An 18728-nucleotide genomic window follows, 5' to 3' on the forward strand; every position below is an offset into this window, starting at 1 on the left:
TATATATATATATATATATATATCTCAAACATCATTAGTGTCTAAGTGCCCTGTCTTTTAATAGGGGTTTCAAAGAGACAGCTTCATTAATTCCCGGAAAAGTGTATGCATTTAGCTTTAAAATCCATCTCTGCTCTGCCTTTTCTGTTCTGTTCTTGATATCACCTCTCATTCCTTCTTCCAAAATTTCTAAAACTATGAATTTAAAATAATGTGTGCTGCCTGCAGCTTCTACATGTTTTGCCAAGGCATTTGTTTCTTTTTTATTCAAAATGTCCCTATGTTCTTTAAGCATACGATTAGTTTTTCCAACATAGTATGTATTAATACTTATGTAATACTTATGTAGTATGTATTGCAGGCTGCAAAGTATACTATGTTTTTAGTTCTGCAGTCTGCATAATGTTTAGCATGTAACTCAAAATGTAAGGTTGAATGTACAAAAGTAGTGCAAGAATGTAAATATTTACACACCGAACAATTCCTGCACATGTATGTCCCTTTCCTTTGAGATAGATTATTCTTATTTTTCTTACTACTATTATAACAGAGCTGGCATTTTAAGGATCTCTTATTCTTAAAGGCAAAGTACGGTGCATTTTCTGCAAAACCTTCCAAATCCTTAGCTGTCTTTAAAATGTTCCAGTTTCTATTAAATACCTCACAGAAGGCACCAATGTCACTGGTATATGTAATAGGAAATCTAAGCTTACTCCTGTTGTTATGATTGTCTGGTCCATCCCCTCTCTCAGAGAAAAAAGCCTTTCCTCTGGTATTTCTTTTACTGGCCAACTCTGAGGCCTGTTTATCAAACATGCTGCTAGAATATCCTCTCTCTAGAAATTCAGCTCTGAGATTGTCCAGAGCGGACTCAAGCAATGAGTCATCATTATGCAATCTCATTAGTCTCAGAATTTGTCCTCTCACTACATTGTTTCTAACAAACTGCAGATGCATGCTATCCCTGTGTAACAGGGCATTCCTTCTAGTAGGTTTCCTATAGATGCTAGTTTGAATTCCCAGTACATCAGATTTCTTTAACTTTACATCAAGGAAATCTATCTCTTCCCTGGAGATCTTACTGGTGAAATTCAAAAAGGTAGTGGTTGTGCCCAAATACTCTATAAATAACTCAGTTTCTCTCTGTGTGCCTCTCCACAGAAAAAACATATCATCCACGAATCGAGTATACCAGATCAATTTATCCTTATAACATTTATTAGACAAAAATGCATTAGACTCCCATTAAACTAGAGCCAGGATGGCATAGCTATTGGCACAGGGTGCGCCCATAGCTACACCAGTCTTTTGTAGGTAGTACTCCTCTCTAAAGGTAAATATGTTATTTTTTAAAATGATCTCCAGTAGGGAACATATCAAATTAATCTTCTCATGTGTATAAAATTGTTTAAAATTCAGTAAATTTCTGACATTTTCTATCCCCCACATATTAGGGATAACTGTAAACAATGACGCGATATCAAGTGTGACAAAGAAATATTCCCCGTTTACCTCTTTAATTATATCATACAGCTTTTCTAAGAACATCTTTGTATCCCTTAAAACACTGTTGCAACAATCTAGTACTGGATGTAAACATTTCTCTACATATATCGACAAGGGTTCGGTGGCCCACCCTTTACTCAAAACAATTGGTCTCATCGGAGAGGTCTTGCAATTCTTATGTATTTTTGGTAACCCGTATACGGTGGGATAGACCGGATTCTCAACAGTAAAATATTTAAACAGGTCCTCAGTAATCATTCCATTAATCAAAAGATCAAATACCATGATCACTATTCTATCTATGATTCCCTTCACCTGTGTACGAGTTATTATCTGATAAGTTTGCTCATCATTCAGTAACAACTGCATTTGAGCAATATACAAATCTTTATATAATATAACTACCCCTCCCCCTTTATCAGCAGGTCTTATCTCTACTGATTGCAACAACTTTAATTCACTTAAAGCAATACTTTCATCTCTACTTATATTAAAATAATTAGGTGCTGTGCCATTATTAAATATTTGTTTTATTTCATGTTCACAAACAGAAACAAATGTCTCAAAATTTGGGTGTTGTTTAGGAACAAAGGTGCTAGGTTTAACAAAAATATGACTTTTACTGCCAATCGCTTTAAAAATAGTCTTCAGTGTAAGAGTTCTAGCAAAAAGTCTCAGTTCCTGTAATATATCTACTAAAACAGTTTTTTGTGTAGGGATAAAGGATAGTCTTTTCCCTAATACGGAGAGCTGTGCTTCAGTAAGAGGTATATTCAAAATATTTAAAACCAAACCTTTGTAGTTTTGCTTCTCATTAATCTCTGTTGCTTCTCTGGTACAAATTGTCTTTTGGGAACTTTCCCCCTTCGTCTTCGATTCCTGGACCTCTCCTTGATGGGTAACGGGTCCTGTAGTTGAAAATGTATAATTTGAGTCCCTTTCTGTCCGGTTCTTCCAAAAAATAATTCACTGGTGTTGTGTGATTTATTGAGGTAGTAGGGTTACAATCAACGATTCTACTCTCAGCACTACTAGCCACTAGCTGTGTTTTCTTTATATTAGTCTGTGTCACTTCAGGAGTAAGCGCTTTCTCAATCACTGTTTCAAGTATGTTTGCTTTCTCTTCTATTTCCCTGCACATGATTGGTCGATAAACATTTGAATATTCAGTTGACTGTTCGCTATTGGTTGTAGCGAACCTTAGCCATGAAAAGACCCTCCCAGTTTGGAAATCATTCATATCTCTCTGCAATTTCTTAAGTTTACCATTCTGTAGCCACTTATCATAACTAGAGATCTGCTCATGCAATGTATTTATTTTATCTAGTATGATATCTTCTTAAAACGTGTTCTGTAAAGGAATATAAAGTTCTTGAAGTTCTTTCGCCAGCTCCTGTTCTTGTGGTAAAAAATGATTAATTAACAAATACACATAAACATAGCTTAACTGAAAATTCATCTGTTGCCATTTTTTTTAGGAGCTCTGGATACAAATCTCCATATGTTGTTATTGTTAGAACCTGTAAACCTCTTGGCACAATTTTATAGCGTAAAGATGTCTCAAGGTAAAATCTCTGCCACTGCAGATGTTTAAACTTATAGAGTTTGTTTTCATAATCTCTACATTGCTCCCTGAAGCATATTTGCACATTTATATCAACATTAATGTTGTTGCCCTCAGGGAATACAGGTTGATTTACAAGAAGATTAGTTTCCATACATAAAATCCCATCTAAACATTGAGTTTGAAAGCGTAGTCCAATACTGTTGACTGCATAAAAACATAGTATACTTTGCATTCTGCATAGCCTGCAATGCATACTATGTTGGAAAAACTAACTGAATGCTTAAAGAATGCATACAGGAACACTATAGGGACATTTCAAATAAAAAAAAAACAAATGCCTTGGCAAAACTTGTAGAAGCGGCAGGCAGCACACATTATTTTAAATTCATAGTTTTAGAAATTTTGGAAGAAGGAATGAGAGGGGGTGATATCAAGAACAGAACAGAAAAAGGCAGAGCAGAGACGGATTTTAAAGCTAAATGCATACACTTTTCCTGGAATTAATGAAGCTGTCTCTTTGAAACCCTATTAAAAGATAGGGCGCTTAGACACTAATGATGTTTGATATATATATATATATATATATATATATATATATATATACATTTATAACTGTTTTTAAATATATATTCTAAGTTTTGTATAAATTGTTTCTACAGATTAATTGAATAATTGAGTCATTGTTCACTATGTATGTATTTAAAAGGAAGTGCTATTGTGAAGTTTGTATTCAGTCTGAGGAAGCGGTCAGGGAGGCCGTGAAATCGCTTACTTTCTTGGTGTATATTAAAGTGGATTTTTACAGCCGTGGTGAATCAGTTCATTCTTTATCTTTCAGTTTCTTGTTTAGACTACTAGCATTAAGCAGCAGTACCTTGAGTTTATCTAGAGAGGATTTTGTTATGTTGGGAGTTTGGTTATTTTGACACTGCCTAAAAAGGCACAATAGGGGTGGCTAATGCCTTTGCCAGTATTTGAATGCCTAGGGAAGATAGGTGCAGACCATCTCTGGCAATGCAGCATGGTCTGTTGGCCATGTTTTCCCAGGCTGACAGATATTGGATCCCCTTGGACTGATACCAGATGCTAAACCAATTGTTAAAGTCAATCATTTTTTGTTTGTATTGTGGCATCATCCTTAGAGAAGGTTGAATGCTACTTAAGGCTAAGCTTATACCTGCTTGTGACACATAATCTGAGAGCTCAGTCATGTCTCTTTTCATATAGTCCATGGAGGTACATCTGAAGTCATTCACCCCCACATGGACTATGAAGAAGTCATACCGGTACTTGTGGTTGAGTGACTTGAGTGCTTGAGTGACTTCATGGATCCTGGCACCTGATAGGCAGCTAACTGTAATCCGCTCCTTATCCGTGTGTCTCACAATGGAGTCACCTATGACCATACATTAGGTGTTTTGGTGGTATTATTCCTTATGGGCTTATTTGTTGAGACACTGGTGTGTGTGTGTGTGTGTGTGTGTGTGTGTGTGTGTGTGTGTGTGTGTGTGTGTGTGTGTGTGTGTGTGTGTGTGTTTGCTATTATGTGTTGTGTTTTTTTTTGTCTTGTTATAGATGTATGTGGTTTCCATTTTGGAGGCCTCTGATCTTTTGGTAAGTTACAAGTGAGTACCTCAGCATATGTGGTTTTATATGTCGTGTCTTTATTTAGTGTGGGAAATGTGTGTTTGTACTGAAAACCTGTTTGGCATTCAATTTGTCTTTACGTGAGAGTCTTTCCTCCAGATTCATAGTGTAACTACATCTCTCACATAAAGTATTTGTTTGCTTCAGGAGTAAGTGGTTGTCGGTATACATGAGACAATTGCTACATTGCCTCAGGATCCCCATGTCTATCAGGCTAGCCAAAAAGGTGACAGGAAACTGCCCATCCATTATAGCAGGCTCTTACTGTATGTTTTATTAGGGGAGAGAATGGGTTCATTTGACAGGAATTTACTCTTTGCACTCAGACTACAAGAGAGACCTATATTTTGTGTAGGTTAAGGTTGATTAATAAGGCAACAGTGCTCAATGCATAACTGAGTTGCTTCTAGAGCAGCAGAAAAGCTTGGAAGGGTTTCACCAACAGCTGTTTAGGGAAAACTGAGCTTCTAGGCTTTTGCATCTATACAGGGCACTTCTAACCACTGCTGTGCAAAGAGCAGCATCACTCAAATACAAGACTTAAATATGAGCAAAGGGAAGAAAGTTTTAAGCTAACTACCAGTCAGGAAAACACACAATAAGCCTTCCACCAGCAATCCATAGCTCAGAAAAGTTTTCCTAAGATAAGGTGTCAGGTTTTGATTAGGGGTAGGAGAAGAGTTAGTGTTAGTATTGGCATGCATTAGTAAGGTTGCACAGGGGGCAGAATAAATTAGAAAACAGAAAGAAAAGAAGCAAAGGATAATATTTATTGTCAAGGGCATATAAAACAAGCTGAGCCAGAAGCATAGTTAGGCTATCTGGTACCATGTTCAATTCCCCACCATTGGTGCCACAGCTCAAAGTTGTTGACCAAATAAATGTATTTTTAAGTTGAAGACCCCTTCCCCCAAAAATGCTCTTTTCTTAGTCTCTTCTCCTGTAACTGTAGCAAGCTGCTTGCTACTACTATAGCAAGCAGCTTATCATAGTTGCTACTATCGACTCACATAAAGAGCAGTTCAGCACTTCTGCAGCCATGACCACAAATGCTGTATCAGCATTCTTTCTTGCAGCCACTATATTTTCATTGCCAGAGCCATTGTTAGCATTTTGTGCACTCCAACAATTGAAAAGCAGGGGGCCCCTAGACACTTCCGGTCTAAATATCACCCCATTCATGCCACCCTTCCTAAACATCTTTTAGCTCATGCTATAAAGTTTTAGGAAGCCATGTTGACCTCCCCACAACATACAAACATGGAGTTATAGATGCTCTGAGGTACATGTTAGAACTTTTTTCCAACTTTTTGATCCTGAGATGGTCTGAACAAAAACCATGAGTAAGGAAAGCAATTCAGTCTTTTTTTTTTCTTTCAAGGAAGAAGTAAGTTGAATCCAAGGCTTAATTTTCAAAACTGACAAAATAGTAGCTCACAGTAAAATGAGAAGACAAATGCTTACCTGCCTCACTAGCTCCACCATCCTTCTGGTGTGAGATTGGGATGGAAGCAAAATCCCTTCTCCTAAAAGGCAACCCCATTCAGTGTACTCCTCCAATGTCAGACCTGGGAAAAAAAATTGAAGAAATAAATAAATAAAACACAGTAATATATTTCAACTTGTTATCAGATGTATAGAAACAGCATACTTCCTTATCACCACTTCCAAAAGATAGTCACTTCTTTGCATGACTAGATGTTTGTTTCACAGTAATATATTACAACTTTTTGCTGTTAGACAATATACTGTCCCTATACAAGTTATAGTGACCTCCTTTGTACACCTCTGAGATCTGTAAAAAAAGTAAAATAAATAATGACCACCCCATCAATAGCCCTATCACAAGCTATAGTGGCTTATTGTGCACACTTTTGTGATTTGTAAGGAAAGTTAAAGAAATCATGACCACACTGTCCCCAGCTTCCACACAAGTTACAGCAACCTTCAGGGACAGTTTTAGAATAATTTAGGTTGATGGCAGATGCCATCATGAAGTCCATGTGAAAATCTATCTGTACAGGTCTATCACAAGATACATAAACATACACATGCTGCACTCTTACCTTCATGTAAATTGCAGGAATGCCATTTCACCTGTGATATGTCTTTGGTATGCTGCAGGGAATTAGAATACATGGGTAAACCCATACTGAGATAAGGCAGCAACCAAATGTACCAAAAAACAAAAGAAAGAATATAAGGTGAAGGATCAGATGAGAAGGCAAGAAATGTGGAAAATGCATAAATATAGTTGCAAGTATAGAAAACTCCTGGAATAACCACATGTTGATCAAGATCGAATGCAGGAATGGTTAAGGAGAGGCAAATTCTAACCAAAAGATGAAAAGTTAATATGGCGGCCCAAGATGGTGGACTATGTACGTGTTGGTTTACAAAGTCCATTGAACATGTGGGAGGAACAGACAAATGTAGGTTTTGTAAAACAGAGCTGGAGACAGTTGCACACATTGTTGCTGGTTGTGATATACTAATGGCAGAAGGACTGTATACTGAAAGACATAATAATGTGGCAAGACTGTTTGTACTGGGGATTGTGCAAACATTATAATACTGAAGAAGCTGAAAAACACTGGAAACATGAGCCACAAAGTATCATAGAAAGTGATGAAGTCTACATCACATGGGATCACCCATTACCAACAGTTCAAACGACAGATGTGAGAAAATGAGATATATGAATATATGAAAAGAAAACAAAAGTAGTATTGATCATTGAAATCGTTACACCCAGTGACTGCAGTGTCTTGTGTACAGAGAGACACAAAGTTATAAAATATCAGGATTTGCAGACAGAAATGAGAGCAATGTGGAAGAAAGATACCCAGACAGTTCCAATAATAGTAGGAGCAACAGATCTTATAAAAAAGAATTTACAATCATATTTAGATATGTTGCCAATACATGTAACTCCATACGAATTGCAGAAGGAGTCATTACTGGACACATTGTGGGTGCTGCAAACAGCACTTCTGGCTGACATCAAAGATTAAAACAATACTAATTTCATGAACTTTAATCATACTTTGACTTAATGGGGTCCATTCGGGTCATGGTACTAGAAATTGAAAAGATATGAAGAATTAAAAAAAAAAGACAAGGAAGACATTCAGACTCCTCAAAGAAAAGTCCACAGCCAAGAATTCTGCATCAGCAAAACACTGAGACATGGCAACACTATTCACTGCACCATTGTGTCAAAGAGCAGCTGTTTTCACATATGTCCTGCTCCTGACAAACTACCAAAATGACCACCTATCAAGGCTGATGTTTGTGATGGTTTGTGAAAAAAATGATGGCTGTCTTGTTACTCTTAAATACACTGCAAGTACCTCCTCTTTACACACATACACACACACACACACACACACACACACACACACACACACACACACACACAAATATAATGGCAATGCTGATGTTTATGATGTAACCTAGAAGAAATTATGGCCACTCTTACATGTACTGCAACCCCAACTACCACCACACCCCTCACACACACATACACAAGCATAAGCCATACTAGTTTTACACTGATTTCACAAATTGAGTATATTTTGTGACACAACTACTGTCATATCAAATCAGTGGCTGTTGTTTAATAGTGATGAAACAACAGATGGGTTAAGTCACTTTCATTCACTGTAACTTCTGTACCCATCATTTACAAACACTTCACAGGCTGCATACATTGGATGTCATATTGTGGTAAAAATAGTAATAATGATCACACCAATACACAATATTCACAGTAAAATATTCCATCTTACTTCACACAAATGTATACCTACCCTACAAAGCCAGATTAGGAACTGTTTAAACAGAGCAAACAATAAGATGGGAAGTTACTTTCATCAACAGACAGTTCCCAACTCCACCCAGAAACTATTGCCACATCTGTGTACACTTCAGATGTTCAATTGTGATGAAAAAATAGTGGTAGTGTAATGAAATCCACACAAACAATAACCACACATTAATGTATTCCAAGTTGTGTCACACAAATCACTCTAGTCCTACAAAACCAAAATAATGAGCAAATAGCAACAGTCATTTTCCTCCACAGACATCCACAGTAAATCTCAGATATCCAACTCTCATAAAAAAAAATAAGGGCCACATAGTAATGCCTTTAAATAACTGTCATCTCAACCTTCTAGCTCCAAAAAATGGCATACTATTTTTAACAGTGTGGAACAAATAGGCAAAATATAGAACACTTACTATATACTTTACCTAGGACGTTTGCAGCATAGTTAATGTAAGTGTTCCTTCCTGCAAACAAAAAGTTATTTTGATGAATTAATATGTGATATTTGTCAAACAAATAAAAAAAATCTTAACAATATATGTGAAACAGGCCTTGTCATTGAGGAACAGAGTGGAACAGAGACTCTTTAAGGCTCAAACAAGGAACATTCCTCGATAATTCTTTTTTGCTCAAGATTTCTGGACAAAGACAAAAACTATGGGGGGCAATGTCCCCAAATCAAGGACAATTTTTTATATATCTACTATAATTCATTTAAAAAGTTAAAAGAACAACATGTTTTACATCAACGCATACTTTCTTAACCATAGGAAGTATTATTTTTTATTTATTTTTATTTTATTTTACATTTGTTGACTGGATGCATGTCCATTTTCAGCGGTGGCCCGGGGAGAAAAGCTCCAAGGGTAAGCAGATACAGCATTACATAATACCAGCATTACATATTACAAACAGATTATTTACAGAGATTACATAAGTAAGCAAGTTAAACAAGTTCCACAGGTTAAAGTTAGTCCTGAGCACAAGTCAGGATTAAATTAAATTACACAGTAAACTGGTTAACAGATTTTTACACATTCGAGTTAGCCAGGCTTGATACATTGACATAGCCAGTTAAGTGACAAATGTTGTTTGAGTCTAGTTTTAAATTGACCTAAGGTGGAAAGTAAGGTAATATCAGCTGGAAGTGAGTTCCAGGATCTACTTAAGAGTTTGCAAAGAGAGAATCACCGGCTGTGTTATTAATTTTGCTAGACTGAATTAGTAGTTTGTTAGAGGATCGAAGCGGTCTAGGATTGTTATAGGGGGTGATAATATTTTGAAGTGCAGGAGTATTGTCTGGATTATAGAGGATTTTATAGGCCATAATCAGTTGGTTATACTGGATTAGGCTAGGTAGTTCAAGCCAACCAAGCTGATTTAGATTGATGCAATGATGTGTCCTAAAAGGCAGCCCAGTGGCAAACCTGGCAATGTGGTTGTAGCAAATTGAGAGTTTGTTAAGGACAGTCTTGTTCAAATTCGAGAGTAGAGGGATGCATACAGAAGGGTTGAAAGAAGGTGAGAGCGAGCTATGGCAATTTTAGCTGGAGGGGTTAGGAAGGCTTTTATTCTGTAAAGTGACCCTAGTTTTTTATTGATGGTTTTGATAGTTTGGTTAACATGTAGGTCAAATTTGAGATTATTGTCTATGATGACACCTAATAGTTTTGTAGATGGGTCAGGGGAGATTATTGTGCCATCATTTGATTTTATGGTAAAGGTGAAAGCGGTAGACCTACGTGTTGGTGAAAATAACAGCATTTTAGTTTTTTGGGATTTAGGATCAGGCGATGTTCAGAAAGCCAGTTTTCTATTGTATTAAAGGTGGTCTGGGTAGCTGACCATAACTCTACTGGAGATGTGGCTGAGCAAATCAGAGTAGAGTCATCAGCATATTGGATACAGCTGACTTTTGGGATGACAGTATAAAGGTCGTTAATGAAGATGGAGAACAGCAAGGGCCCTAGTATAGAGCCTTGTGGTACTCCGAGGGTGTTAGGTAGAAGGTTAGAGAGTTTGTTCTGCCAGAGGACAGCCTGCTGTCGACCATTCAGGTAGGATTGAAACCATTGGTGGGTTCCAGTATCTAGACAGAATGTTTGCAGGGTGTGGATTAAAAGTTGGTGATCAACCATATCGAATGCCTTGGAAAGATCCAAAAAGAGGGTTGAGGATATATAATTATTGTTGCAATTATGGTTTATGGTGTTAGTAAAGGCTAGGAGGGCTGAAGTAGTGCTGTGATGAGGACGGAAGCCATTCTGAGTGTCTGCCATAAGGCGATTTTGGATTAGGTGGTGCATGAATTGTCTATGAATACATTTTTCCATAATCTTTGCAAGTGGAGAGAGTATAGCTATTGGCCTATAATTGGACAATTCAGTAGAGCTGCCTCCTTTGTGAAGTGGGATTACATAGGATATTTTCCAGATGGTGGGAATTTTAGCTTCTACTATGGTTCGATTGATTAGTATTGATACGGGGTAAGCAATAGCATCAGCTGATTTTTGTAGGTACTCGGCAGGGAGTTGATCAGCAGAAAGTGTAGTGGGTTTTAATTTTTTGATCAAGGTACGGATAAGTGAAGTGGCAACCGGTTGGAAGCTGAACGCAAGTAGGTTTCTAGGGGTGCTACTTTCAGGACCAGGGGAGCTAGGAGGTAGTTGGCTAGCTAGGGCTTGAATTGTCTCAGTAAAGAATTGGTTAAAACTATCAGAAACATCTTCAGGGGTTTTATCAATAGTAGCAGCAGGGATTGGGGTTGAAGTTTGTCCAGGATGTAGTAGATTATTTAAACCTGCCCAAAACTTCTGAGGGTTATTTTGATTTACTGTCTGTAAATTACAGTAGTATTGTTTTTGTCTTGTAAAATTGATTTTTTGGTTTCGTTCCTGGATTGCCTGTATTTAATGTGATCTTGAGGGTCTTTAGAAGAACGCCATAAAGCCCATGCTTTGTTTCTAAGGCTAATTTTGAGTTTAGACTCTATAGAAAGCCATAGTGCAGTTTTTGCCTTGGTTCTCTTTGAACGAACAGGTGCATGAAAATCAAGGATCTCAAGGAATTTGTTGTTAAAGTATGCTACTGCTTCCTCTAAGGGGAGGTGTTTTAGAATAGACCAATTACATGAGTTTAGTTCTTGTTGGAATTTGGCAGGGTCAAAGTTTTTATTGTTTCTAACCTTTCTGAGTAAGGGTTGTTGGGAATTAATGGTTTTGTGCTTAATTACATATGTGAGAAGGTGATCGCTTAGGCCATTAAGGAGGGTACCAGAGGTGTACAGTTGGGGGTGACTGTTTATGAGTACCCAGTCAAGTATACTTTCTTTTTGGTTGGGTTTACCTATCCTGGTAGGGGTGGATATGATTTGTGTAAATGCATGCAGGTTAATATGGGTGGTTGGGGATTCTAAGGAACAGGTGCCCCAGTCTATGTTAAAGTCTCCAAGTAGTAGGGTTTCTTGGGGTTAGTGACATGATAACCAGTGCAGGATATCTTCAAATGTAGATATATTGTTACCTGGGGGAATGTACATACAGATGATATTAATGCATTTATTTTTATTAAGTTGCAATTTGGTGGCAAGAATCTCAGAGTTATTAATCTGAGGAGGTTGTATTACATCTATGGTGACATTCAACTCATATTTATAGAGTACAGCTACCCCACCCCCCTTCCTCGAAGCACGATCCAGCCTGTGTATGTTGTACCCAGGTGGTAACACTTCATTGTCTTTAATGTTAGGTTTTAACCAGGTTTCAGATAAACAGAGAATCTCAGGGGAGTGGACATCCAGAAGTGCATGCAATTCATGTACCTTGTTATTAATGCTTCTAATATTGAGATGACAGACCAGGAGAGAGTTAGTTGGCCTATAAATTGTAGGTTTGTAGCTTAGATTACAAGTAGAGGGGGTATGTGTATCTGAAGTGAGTGGGCCAGGGTTGGGGTGAATATCACCACCAAGTATTAGGTTGAGTCTATACTTGGTGATGAACTTCAGGAATTTGTTTATTAGTTTGTGGTAGTGTTTGGATCTAGAGCTAATGTGCCTGGGGTTGAGATGTTGATAGACTGAACAAGATGGTGGATAGGATCTGGTACTGTAAGTATGGTTGAAAGTGGAAGGATTTACAGCTGGGGTGATAGTATGTCCTTTTGGGACCTGAAATCCCATAAGAAACTGGTTTTCATACAAGGTAAGGAGGTATGGTGTGAACAAGAGGGGTAGTAAAGAGGAGTATATCATTATCTGTGATTCAGCTATTGAGTTAAGGAACTGTTTTACCTGGTGATGCAACACCAGAAGATAGAGTGGTGAGGTAAAAGTACTGGAAGGGAGATGGGAGAATGCCAGATGAAAGCTAATAGGTGCTATTAAAATGTAGGTAGTAGAATGGGGGGGGTGGAATTATCCCAGATGAAAGCAGATAGGATCTAGAAAGTGGGGGAGTGGCTATAGTACTATAAATTTAGAGGTACTGGGGCGGGAGGGAATTGGGGGCAGGGAGGGGAGCGAAGAGAGCCCGAGCGTAGCGAGGGCGAACGTAGCGGGGCTATTGCAGCTTACAAGGTTTCCTAAGGTGTCCTAAAGCTATAAGGTAAGTATTACAGCTCTAATGTAAGAGTCAATTTACTGCAGTTACAGGGGAAGGAGGCAACCACTCAAGTAGAAACAAAGAGCCCTATGGCTGACCAATATGGTAACCTGCTTAATTACAAAGCACTGTAAGTGAAAGCTTAACAAATGCTTTTTGTGTAACCTATTCTGTTTAAATGTTGAAAACAACTGATTGCTGTCCTGTAGACACCGTTTTGTAGGGAACTGTAGAGTTCAGCTAGGTAAAGAGAAAAGCAGAAATTCTAGGATAAGCATGAAGACAAAAACAGGCAGTTATTATATAATAATGCATTCAGAAAGGTTTGGTGGGGGGTAAAGTAGCATACTTATGAATGAACTAAGATTTATAGCTAAGAAACCTAAGCAAGAGAGCAATTCAGTAAATAAACACTTGCCAAATTTTAAAGATATACCAGAAAAACTAAATCAATTATTCACAATTGTACAACTAGAAAATTGCCAGTAAAAGCACTTCAGGTATAGCTAGCCCAAGTTATTCAAGTCATAAAAGCACTTCTTCAATGTGTGTGTGCAATTTAAACAGTAAAAAACACATGCAGCAAGGAGGAGCTCTGATTATACACTTTCTCTAGGTACAGGTTCAGTTTAAACACAAATATTACCACAGAAATTCAGTAAAGTCACTAGCTACTTATAGAGCCTCTGAAAAACAAAATAGAGCAGTCTGTGCAGAATCAGAATTTAGCAGCAGGTCATTCAGTTACACAAAAAACAGTAAAAGATTATTAAACACTGATACCTGGCATTACTGACTGTAACCTTCAGTGATTTACCAGAAAATCAAAACTTTTACGAGGGAAAGGGCAAACACATGAAGCAAAATCAGCAGGGATATAATAACTGCTGTCCTGCTAGTATTCAGCAGAAATATGATACCTGCTGATTAGCAAGTATTTGAAAAATGCCTGAAAGAGAAAACTGACCCTAAAAATCATGATCAGGGCTGCCAATTTATATCTCTTACCTGACATGCATTAGCTGATTACTGGCTTGATCTTCACCAGTGTTACAGTGTATTCCTGTTTAAGATAAACCCATTATCAGAAATGAGCATTTTTTTGTGTCCTTTTCCCACAAGCAACTGCAGCTTTTGCATGTCCACCTCATACTCATGGATGATCAAGGGACCACCTGCAGCCATGCGTATCACAGGAGCCTAACTCCGGCTATGCCTGTAGCTTCATAAATCAGCACCAGTACTGCAGTATCAGCACCAGTGGTTCATGCCCCCTAACACCTTGCACATGGAGAGGCCGCCCACTTTGCCCTGCCCTTGTTATGGTTTTGAACCAAACTAAATTACTATGGGACTTCACAGTCACATTTGATGCACTCCCTCAGAAGCGACACATTCTACAGTTAAAGTAGTGGAAATCATAATGAAAACCCAACTCATGTTTTGACTTATCATTGTAATGTCACAGTCTCCATAACATAGATGGTTTAAGATTTAGTTCACAACATACATGCTCATTTTTACTGGTTTACACACAGAGAAAATATGTAATACATAAATCAAAAATATGTTTCATTTTTTATTACCTATGGGCTAGAAAATGCCATTAACCTCTCCTTGAAGGTGATGTTTTCCAGGACTTATTTTTTCTTAAGTTTATCCTCATCTATTTACCAATCCTCAGCCCTCTTCTAGCCTCTTACTTGAGATGACATGAACAGCATTATGCATAAACATGATAGGCAGCTGTCCATTGTGCCACTTGGCAAAAAAATGTTCATGCCTCAGTGATCATAGGTTCATAGGTTCATAGGTTTATACTAGGCTATCTGCCCTAAGGCATTTATAAGCCTAGCCCAAATTTTTGTGGCTTACGCCACCCCTTATATGAAAAAATACTGTGCCCATTAGTTTGTTGTGCCTCTGTCCAGCAGTGACACAGAGATGATTCCCGAGATAAACCTACGATCTCCCATCCACAGGTCAAGATTTCTCTTGAACAGAGCCAGCGAGGTACTCTGCCTCACATGGACTGGGATTTTATTCCACAGCATAGGGAGTCTCTGAGTGATAAATCTATCCCTCCAGCACGTCCTATTTATATCCGTGCTAAGGTTTAAGTTGCTTGCTCTAGTGGTTTTGGTGGATTTGGATTTTTGAGGTGGAGCATGTCCATTAATTCCGGGTTGGACATGGCCTTGTATGTCAGGCACATGTCACCTCTGAGCAGATGGTATGCAACTGAATAGAGCTGGAGTTTCTTCAATCTGGCAGCATATGACAGATTTTGGAGTCCCTTTATCCTTTTGGTGAGGAACTTTTGGGGTCTCTCCAATTGCTGCAGATGTCGGGTGAGATACATCCCGAATGGGGCATTGTACTCGATCATTGGTCTGATAAGTGAAGAGTACAGGGGAACAATGACCTCACTAGATCTGGATGTGAATCCTTCATGATCAGGTGGGCAATGTAGAAGGTCTTTCTAACCACTTTAGCAATGTGAGTGTCAAAAGAAAGGCCACTGTCAACCTGGGTCCCCAGGTCCCTGATAACCTCTTCTGTGCTTAGTGGATTGCCATCTATATGGTAGCTTGGGGTTACCTTGTTTTTCCCAAAGGGTATGACTATACATTTTTTGGCGTTTAACTTCAGGCCATGGCTCTGGCACCAGCTATCTGTTTCCGTGAGTCCCTTCTGAAGGATATCCGTGTCCGATGCACTTTCCACTATGGCGCCCAGTTTGCAGTCGTCAGCAAACTTTGTCAGCCAAAGTCCTCCCATGTTGGCCTGTACTTCTGAGAAGTAGATGCCGAACAATAGGAGGCCAAGGACCGAGCTCTGTGGGACACCACCTGTGACCTGCTTGGAGTCTGACATAGCGCCAGCAACTCTAACCCTGTGGGTTCTGTCCTTAAGCCAGTTTGCAACCCATCTTGTGACATATGGGTTTACATTTAAGCTGGTAAGTTTTTCTACACTACCCGAGTGGGGTATTGTGTCGAAAGCCTTTGCAAGGTCAAGGTAGGCTGTATGGACTGCCTTTCCCTCATCAATGGCCTTGGTGACTGTTTCGAAGAAGTCGACCAAGTTCAAAAGGCATGATCTGCCCTTGACGAAGCCAAACTGGGTCGGGTCCAATGTCTGCAAGTCCCCTATATCTTTGTTTATGAGCTCCATTATGATCCTCTCCATAGCTTTGCAGACTAGACTTGTTAAGCTTATGGGGCAGTAATTACCAGTGTCCGTAGGTCCATAGAGGCACCGCCTTTGTGGAGTGGGACCACAATTGCCGTACGCCACTCCTTGGGCACGTATCCTGTGGTAAGGCTGAGATTAAACAGCTGCCTTATGTGCGGGTTTAATTCCTCATTTAGCTCGTGTAGCATACAGCCGGGGACACCATCTGGTCCCATTGATGCTGTGTTTTCTGTGGTCAAGGTGTAACTTAAGCAGAACACATAGCTTTGTAGCTGACAAGATTTCTTTTTCTTTTACCCTGGTAACCAGATATAATGAACAGCTAACTTTGTAGGACTACTTTGTATTTGAATGAACAAAGCTGGAATATAATAAACTGAGGCTGGCTTACTGCATGTATGAAACAGATGAAATAAATTACTGTGCTTAATATTATTTTTTACATATATTGTATTGCAATCAATTATTTGAGGTGTATGCAAAATCAATATAATTGCTGGGTACAGGGGACTATCTCTGGATGAAAGTGGCTGCCCCATGCTTATGATACGTATTTCTTCAGTATTAAGTTCATAGTTCATAGGTTAGTACTAAGCTAACTGCCCTTGCGAGCCATTTTAAGCCTAGCCAGTTATCCCCTGTGAGATTCAAACACTGTACCTTCTGTTTGTAAGGCAAACACCTTAACCATTAGGCCACCCCCAGGTTATTCAGCAGTAAATGATTCTGCTTTGTTTAAACAATGGTTCATGGACATACATTTTCTTCTAGAAGAGTTCAGTAAGTGGGTAATATTTTAGGGTATCATAAATATCACATTAGGTCAGCACTTACTTCCAAAATTAATGGATATTATGCATGCTGTCACTGTATCTATTGTCAAACAATTACTAAGGCATGCATTTTTCTTCATCACAGAACAACAAAAAATGTTACCATCAAGCAATTCAGAAGTTGTAGCTGTAAGGTATCTTGTGGCATGTCCATGCAATGATTTCTTGTGTTGATATGACCGCTTGAGCGTTTAGACTATGTAAGGATGAACATCCAAGTGGCTTTAGATGCCATTGTGCATCTAGTGCATATAGTCCACAAAGTTTTCTTTTATAGGATTTGATACTATTTCTAAATCTTTTGTATGGCAAAAGAAGCTTCCACAAAAAGAAAAATATAGATTGTTTATTTGGGAGCCTTACTCTTTCCAGGATTGAATGACACTTTTTAGTATGTCTTAAAATAACCTTCTACATGATGATAATTTCTATTTGTATGTTTGATATTCTGCCTTTCTGTTGAATGCAAATATCATATGGTGAGGCTTTCTCTGTTTATTGCTGCTTGATTTGCTGAATCTATATATCAGACAGAGGAATCAAAAGTAAGACCAGTGTCTACTGATGATGCTGAGAATAAATGCTAGCATTTGGACTGTGGTGTGCTAAAATATTTGATTATAAGACTAATCAAAATAATTTCAGGGGAAACTACATTTTTAGAAGAAAGTGGGGACATCAAAATGTGAAGTGGGGTGAAGTTAGAACTAAATTTGTTTGCAAATATATATAGGCTGTATCCTCAGTACTAGAGTATCTGATATTATAAACGAATGCATGTTGAACATATTTCTTAACTTCCTGAGAAAGAATTATAGTTTCCTTTGGTAAATGTAACAACCTTAAGCTTGTACTCTGTTTTACATTTTCTAACAGTTTTCTTAAGTTCATTGCTGGCATGTTTTAGTGAGGTATTGAAGTAGGGGAATGGAGATTCTCTAAAACTTTTCACTTCCACATGTGTTGCCAAACATTAACACCAGTAGGTGCACTCTCCCCTTTTCAGGTATCTGTTCATCTTCCTCCTTCCTCTTCTTTAGCGTCTAATATATCATACTTATTTTGTAACTGAAGCACATTCCTTCATTCCATGGTTGTTCTTACATTACCTTTTTTTACATTTTCGTCCATACTTTACACATCCATGCCATCTTCTTCTTCTTCCTTATTATATGTAACATCCAAAAAAATCAACCTTTTCTTGAACTGTCTGTTTGTATTAAAATGTACACTCTACTCACAGATGTCTTACAGCATTGCATTTCTTACATTTCCTTTTCTATTGCTTTAAATTATTCCCATTTCCCCACATTGTGAACAATGCTTTGTACTGTAATCACTAACCAAATGTTCAAAAGAACCACAAAAGTAACAGGAGTTTTGTTGTTCCCAGTATGGGATAGTTCATATTTGTCCTTTTATAGTAACCATCCTTGCCAAGTGCATGACATCTCCATCAACAATCTCATAAGAAACCCACAACCACCCTGTCCCAGTCCATGTCATCAAATGTCATCAAAAACTGGTTTAACATCATATGCATC

The 18728-nt window shown here is 38.2% G+C and overlaps 1 long non-coding RNA gene across 2 annotated transcripts in view; it reads right to left on the reverse strand.

Annotated features, from left to right (window-relative positions):
* The window catches only part of LOC122800204, an 89657-nt gene extending 80641 nt beyond the window's left edge, over positions 1 to 9016 (reverse strand). Inside the window, exons 1-3 of one of the 2 annotated variants that reach the window (XR_006364556.1) lie at positions 8966 to 9016; positions 6185 to 6288; positions 2330 to 2414 (exon numbers count right to left, since the gene is read on the reverse strand). This is a non-coding gene — a long non-coding RNA (uncharacterized LOC122800204). Of the gene's footprint in view, positions 1 to 2329; positions 2415 to 6184; positions 6289 to 8965 lie in introns of those variants that run through there. The other variant, XR_006364557.1, reaches the window with a different exon arrangement.
* Between the last annotated feature and the right edge of the window lie 9712 nt (positions 9017 to 18728).

This window comes from Protopterus annectens, chromosome 4.part0 (assembly GCF_019279795.1).
Source record: "Protopterus annectens isolate FY-2018-M chromosome 4.part0, PAN1.0, whole genome shotgun sequence".
Lineage (NCBI taxonomy): Eukaryota > Metazoa > Chordata > Ceratodontiformes > Protopteridae > Protopterus > Protopterus annectens.